Genomic DNA, 7,087 nt, shown 5'->3' on the forward strand with positions numbered 1-7,087 from the left:
ATTTGCTAATTTATCTGCCCATGGTCCTGGATCCTCTGGCAAAAGCTGTTGTGCATTGCTCTGCCTATTTGCTCTTGTGTCATGTCCTCACTGTGCTCAGAGCAGCCGTACCCACTGCTATCTTCACCTCCATCATCCTCAATCACATCTTCTCCATCATCTTTCTCTACATGAAGGAGACATTTGATATGTGCCTCTTATCCTAATTAGAGCCTAATGTAATAAAACAGAATAAGATGACCTTTCAGTCAAAATGGCTAAACATGGTTTGCTTTTATTTTGAACTGCTGTGTATAAGCACACAGAGGAGGATGAGGTCTGATGCTACTCCATTCTCTGATGTGGCAGTTTCTGAAAACTGAGCCATGTGGTTCACAATGTTAAGATCTGCTTCTATATATAATGTTGGCATGATATGTAACCTAAACTACCTATGACACTTATTAGCCCCATTATTGCTAATTGTATTGTATAGATATCATAGCTTATTAGTTAAACATGTTTAAAATTAGGCTATATAATGGTGTGTTAGAAAAAAGTGTTGTTTGTGTACAGTTTATTTATGTAGCCTTTACCTCGGATTACATGTATAACCAAGGTATCATTTGAAAGTGTATTTTCTGCTCTTTCAATGGGTTGTCTCAGTTTGTTTATATATAAAGTACTCCATGCGTACTATATATATATATATATATATATATATATATATATATATATATATACACACACACACACACATGTAATATATATGTACAGTATATTGCTCAGGTTTATGGGCAGGCTATGGAATATAATATATATATATATATATATATATATATATATTATATGGAGGTTATATGTGTTCTTTGAGCAATTGTCAACATGTTAGATACTAATACTTTTAAATGTGACCATTTTTGAACACTTAATAAATCTTTCTTGAAGGATCATAAAACCAAGCATACATTTTCTATCTTGCATCCTATAACACCCAAACTATCTATCAGCTGTTCAGTGAAATATTAAACAGATTTCTTTTTTTAAAAAAAAAATATATATATATGTCTGTTATATGTGCTAGCTGCATTATGTGCAACATTTGTGACTTATTTGTCATTTTTATCAACACAAAGTCCTGGCAGTCTGATGTAGTAGTCACTACCGAAACACCACCGTCACTACCCAACATGTGCTGTCACAACCGAAACATGGGATGTTTTGTTAAAAAAAGAGTATTTCTAATCATCTGACAAGATAACAAGGTGGTGTTTGGTTAAATATATATTTATAGTAATACATCCTTAAATTTGAAAACGGTATGATCAACTTTATGCGTTTTACAAAGAAATGTTGTTTTTAAAATGCAATTAATCCCATAAATGACCTTTATTTTGTGTTAAAAAATATTATTGTTAACAGTTGAATCATGGAAATGCTTTAAGAAAATTCTAAAAAATATATTTAGAAGGTATATGTAAAGAAATTCCTAATAGATTATCATAAAACTTCTTATTTTGTTAATTGTTATTGTGTTTCGGTAGTGACACATTTTGGGAGAAGGAAAACATTCCAAAACTGTATAAAAAGACAATATGAAATTAAAATGTCCAATTATTAGAAATGTGTACCTTAGATGTTATACAATTCATGTGAATTAAAAGTTTTGGGGAAAAAGACACTTTTTTCAAAATGTTTCAACCTCTGAATTTGCACGAATTCGGTAGAATGGCCCATATATATATATATATATATATATATATATATATATATATATATATAAATATAATGTATAGTGCTGTTGGCAGTGCAAAGTCATAGGTGAAACAGTGTAGGAGTAATGTAAACAGGTAAGCAGTGCAATACAGTCAATGTAAACAGGTAAACAGTGCAGTAGTAAAAAGTAAACAGGTAAACTAGTAACAGCTAAAGAGCAAATGCTAGACAGGAGGTGAAGTTTTTTTTCAGCAGTGCTACAGCCTCTGGAAAGAAGCTGTACCTGAGCCTGCTGGTCTTGGGAGCACAGGCTCCTGTATCGCCTGCCAGATGGGAGTCGACTGAAAAGAGCACGGAAACAGGTGGTCTGGTGTATCTTACCCTGGTTGCTGCATGAGGTAGCACTGTTCCCCATCAGAACTGTATTTGATCTCCTTCTGTGAACTGTCTGTGTGTTTGCAGCTCTGGGCCCAGAGGAAGGAGGTAAAAGGGACTTGGTAAGTAGCGTTAAGAGAACTCAGGCCATCTGGACTGAAAAAGCTCAAACAATCACAGTTATCCATCCCTGGCTACTTCACCACCTCTACCTGTGAAGTCAAAACACCTTAGTGTCACAATTGATTCTACAGTTTCCTTTGACTATCACATCAAATACATCACTCAAAGCCCAACATAATCTTGCACCCTCTTATCTTTCAAGCCTCCTGACCCCTTACCTACCTACCCGCACCTTACGCTCCACTGATGCCCACCTCCTATCCACCCCACTGCACATCTCCATTCCATGGGTGACAGGGCTTTTAGCGTGGCTGGCCCCAAACTCTGGAACTCCCTTCCACTCCCACAAACTCTGTGATTAATTAATCTAAATCAATCACATGCATCCATTTTTGCTATGAACTTATCTTAACATCAATTTTGTCAGATGAGTGAATCAATGAAGAGCCAAACCATCTTTATAAACTTTAAAGTTCAACTTCTCTCTTTTATGATCATTTTCCCTTTGGCTCAGGCATCAGTAGTTCCTGGTGTCAGATGTTTAGTATGATGCAAATGACTGAAGCTACAAATCACTGTCAATGGCATGTGCAGAGTAAGCTACCCTAACACCAAGGTAATGTGTGGTATACCCCCCATGATTTATCCTTTTATGGCCATTCAAACATGTTGTTTCTGCTAAATGTAATGTTGTAGATTTTTGTTCACGTATTTATTAGGTTGTTTCCTTTTCTATCCAGTAGGTGGCAGTCAAAGATAAGAAAACGCAGGGCTCTAAGAAAACGACACAAAAAAGCAGCATAGCCTACAAGTGTGAATCGAAATGCAATGTGTGAAGTTATTGGAATGGAAATAAATGTAACCACCTTCAACATACTTTTGAAGACATTTTGTTTCAAGTGTGCAACACATGTACTCAATTTAGTAAGGGAGTTTGTCGGTTAGTTAGTTAGTTAGTCAGTCGTAGGGTTGGCCTATAGGCTAAGCAAACAATAGGCTAAGTTAGCAAAGTAACTTTAACAAGGGTGGCGGCTAGCATTATTATCATCAAGAGGTGTGCTAACTTGTAGGCCTACCTCCAGATTGCTTTGCATTGAGGTGATACCAGAGCCAGGCTACCTATTAAACATGCTCTGGTGATATTTCAGACTTGACGAACTCCCATGGTAGGCAACGGGAATTCCTTACTGCAGAAATAGTAGATTGATGCTCCTGTCAACAGGATTAGTCTGGGCGTTCTTTTTTTAAAACGTAGGCTAAACGTTCATTCAAAGCAGCTTTCGCGTCATGGCCCTTCAGTCACTATAGCCAAACTGCACTGTGTCAAATGTCACCACGAAAATGATTAAGCAGCTTTATTTTCTTTAATGCCTTAATATTTCTGTAATTAATTAATCAAAGTCAATGTGCTTTTGACAGCCCTAGTTATTATACTACTGCAATACACTAATCTGGTACAGTGTTGCACTGAATAGAGAGATGATCTTGGTGGTCAATGCATGAAATGTCCAACTACGGAAAAAGGAAGTTTGAAGAAAAGAAACAAAATCACAAAATAAAAATCACATATATTCTGTTTTGTTATAGCATAGAAAACAATGAAACAAATCAACTGACAACAGGTTCATCACATCTCCTTTCAGAATCTTTATTCAGACATTTAAAAGTCAGAAACACATTTTATTTACATATTTTAAGTCAGAAAAACAAGCATTTTTTTTTGCTATGTCAACACATACTGTATAGAACCACTGACACCTCAGATCAGCAAATAACTTTTTCAAAGAAATTCAGCAAATAACTAAACTTTACGGAGAACAGAATACATCATATTGTTGTTGTTGAAAACATTCTCATAATCCACACATTCATTTTCAGGAGAAGAGCATAATATAAAGAAAGCAATATCAGCATTTGTTTAGTTTCATCAGAACAGTAATTATATAACTGAATATACTGTACATACATACATACATACATTACATGTATGAACAGGAGTGTGTGTGACTGGAGTTCCTGCAGTTCTTTATACAGTCTATGGGCCAAAGCTGGAACTATTGCCATAGCAACAAGCCCTGCTCAACTGCCAGGGCCACAGAACAAGCATCACAATGGATGTTGCTACGGTTACGTGGTTACTGTGGAATGTTGGAGTGTCTTGACTTGATGAATTTAAGTCTGAATTTTGGCAGTTTGTTAAATAGAAAACAGTGTTAAACAAACCACACACACACACACGCGCACACACACACACACACACACACACACACTTCAGAGAGAGGAGAGAGAGAGAGAGAGGAAGGTGGATGTACCTGTTGGAGGAGAGAGAGGGAGGAAAGAAGGGATTAGAGAGAATAAAGAGAGATAAATAGAGAGACAGTGTCATAGAAACCACACACACACACACACACACACACACACACACATACACACACACACACACACACACACACACACACACACACACACACACACACACACACACACACACACACACACACACACATACAACACAAAACCACACACACACACACACACACACACACACACACACACACACACACACACACACACACACACACACATGCCGCACACACACACACACGCTATATTAGCTTGATGTGTGTGATATGCCAGATCTGATGCAAAGCAAAAATACCCTCTTTACTAAAGTTGTTTGTAAAAGAGCTTCTTGTGCCTACAAGCCTGTATTACATTACAGTGTCATACAAACCACACACACACACACACACACACACAGTAGACAGAGAACAAAAAGAGAGAGTAGAAAAGAGAGAGGAGGATGTAGAGAGAAAGAGAGAGAGAGAGAGATGTGATCTTGGGTGGATGTACCTGTTGGAGGACACTGTGATCCCATAATCCCAGCCCAAAAACCCAAAACCCTGGATAGAGGGGCTCAGTGAATGTGGAGTGGAACGTGTGCAGGGTGAGTGTGTCAGTGGAGACGCCAGAAGGACAGAGTGCCGGCCCGGCCAGTCCAGGTAAACTCCTACTGTTCTGGAGTCTGGGAGGAGGGGGCAGGTATGTCAGTGTGTTTATTATTGTGGCAGACAGAGTATCTGTGATGAGAGCAGAACAGACTCCAGGACTTGGCATTCCGTCCCATTATGACGTCATCACTGTCCCCTTTCCTCTCGATGCTTTTATAGGCCACAGATATACGAGCTCCACCATCATCACTCCACTCAGCCTCCCAGTAGCAGCGTCCAGTCAGACCCTCTCTACACAACACCTGACATGTGGAGTCAAATCTCTCTGGGTGTTCAGGATACGGCTGCTGCTTCTTCACACGTGTCACCTTTCTGTTCCCCTCAGAGAGAGAGAGATATCTGTTTGCTGTGTTTGGGTCCAGTGTGAGATCACAGGCATCTGCAGACAAGAGGAGAGAACATGAGAACACACACACACATACAGAGATAACATGAGAACACACACACACCATGTCAACACAAACAAACAAACAAACACACACACATAGTATGTCAGTACAAACACACGCCCACACACCTTAACAACACACACACACACACACATACACATACGGCGAGAACATCCTCATCAGAATATGGGGAACACACACACATATGCAGACAAGAGGAGTGGGTGGAATGGGAACACACACTCCTACTCAATCTACCAAACACACACACACACTACTCAATCTACCAACACACACACACACCTACACACACCACACACACACACACACACACACACACACACACACTTACACAATCTACCAACTCACACACAGGCACACACAGACTCCTACCCAATCTACCCACACACACACACACACACACACACACACACACACACACCTCCTACTCAATCTACCAACACACACACACACACACACTCCTACCCAATCTACACACACACACACACCTGCAGACCCTGCTAGTCACACACCCACACACACACACCTGCACACACACCTGCCTCTCGAACAATCTGCTAACGCACTTCACGCCGAACTCGTCTGGACACACGCCTCGATCTGCTGCACGCTCTATTCGATCTGCTAACACACACGCTCCTATCAGTCTGCTTATTCACGCACTTCTCTGTTCAGTCTGCTAGCACACTGCTCGATGCCTTCGACACCTGCCACCACCCCTCCTGCTCCAATCACCTCCAGCGCACCTGCTCGATCTCTTCGCACGCTCTGCTCGATCTTACTTGTTTTCACTCTGTCGTGCTAACTTTCGCCGTTTTGCCAGCTTTTATCAATCTTGCACGCGCACTGCGCGCGCACGCGCGCCAGTCTGCCACGGCACACATGCCACACTGAGCCAAATCGATCTGCAACGCACACACACTCTGCTCAGTCTGCCAGCACTCCTGGTCAGGTTCACGCCAACCGCCTGATTACTGCTTCGCACCTGTGATCGCAGCACGCACACGCACCCGCACACGCTTTCGGCGCACGATCGCCAGCTCACTGGGAGGCACCGGACTCCTGCAATCCTGGACACACACACGCTCTTGCTCAGTCTGCCAACTGCCACTGGACACTCCTCAATCTAGCACACGCACACTCTCCAGTCTCTCGAACCACCGCACACACTCTTGCTCCAATCACTTAGCTCACTAGCTCTGCTCCTGTTCGATCTGCCCGCTTTTGCACGCTCTGCTCAGTCTGCCAACACACACACACTCCACCCAGTCTGTGGGACACACACGCCACTGCTCTGCCCAGTCTGCCAGAGACTGCATGCCTCACTCTTCTCAATCTGCCAGCTGCACACACACAAATCACTGCCCCACCACTACCTAAATCTGTCAACTCACACGGGCACGCCAGACATACACGCCTCTTGCTCAGCCTTCAACCGCACACCACACACTCCCCTACTCAGTCTGCAAACTC

General features: G+C 41.6%; 3 protein-coding genes and 2 long non-coding RNA genes across 7 annotated transcripts in view; 3 read left to right on the plus strand and 2 right to left on the minus strand.

The window, feature by feature from the left end:
- Window positions 1–7,087, plus strand: part of LOC125297247 (NACHT, LRR and PYD domains-containing protein 12-like) — a gene marked incomplete in the record, with an annotated part of 868,465 nt that overhangs the window by 137,347 nt on the left and 724,031 nt on the right.
- LOC125297402 (leucine-rich repeat extensin-like protein 5) overlaps window positions 1–7,087 on the minus strand; it is a 78,729-nt gene that overhangs the window by 58,454 nt on the left and 13,188 nt on the right. The gene's annotated exons all lie outside the window — the stretch shown is intronic.
- On the plus strand, window positions 2,282–2,979 carry LOC125297444. Of its 2 annotated transcripts, none has more exons than XR_007194031.1 (2): window positions 2,282–2,809; window positions 2,934–2,979. It is a non-coding gene; the product is annotated as an uncharacterized LOC125297444 (long non-coding RNA). The 2 variants fall into 2 exon arrangements; XR_007194032.1 differs by having other exon boundaries at window positions 2,937–2,979.
- Window positions 3,554–7,087, minus strand: part of LOC125297245 (NACHT, LRR and PYD domains-containing protein 12-like) — a 666,703-nt gene continuing 663,169 nt past the window's right edge. The window contains exon 14 of the mRNA XM_048247471.1: window positions 3,554–3,705. The gene's annotated coding sequence lies outside the window, so the exon portion shown is untranslated. The remainder of the gene's footprint in view (window positions 3,706–7,087) is intronic.
- LOC125297467 overlaps window positions 4,861–7,087 on the plus strand; it is a 26,989-nt gene continuing 24,762 nt past the window's right edge. Inside the window, exon 1 of the long non-coding RNA XR_007194058.1 lies at window positions 4,861–4,953. This is a non-coding gene — a long non-coding RNA (uncharacterized LOC125297467). The remainder of the gene's footprint in view (window positions 4,954–7,087) is intronic.

This window comes from Alosa alosa, chromosome 7, assembly GCF_017589495.1.
Source record: "Alosa alosa isolate M-15738 ecotype Scorff River chromosome 7, AALO_Geno_1.1, whole genome shotgun sequence".
In the NCBI taxonomy this organism is placed as follows: Eukaryota; Metazoa; Chordata; class Actinopteri; order Clupeiformes; family Clupeidae; genus Alosa; species Alosa alosa.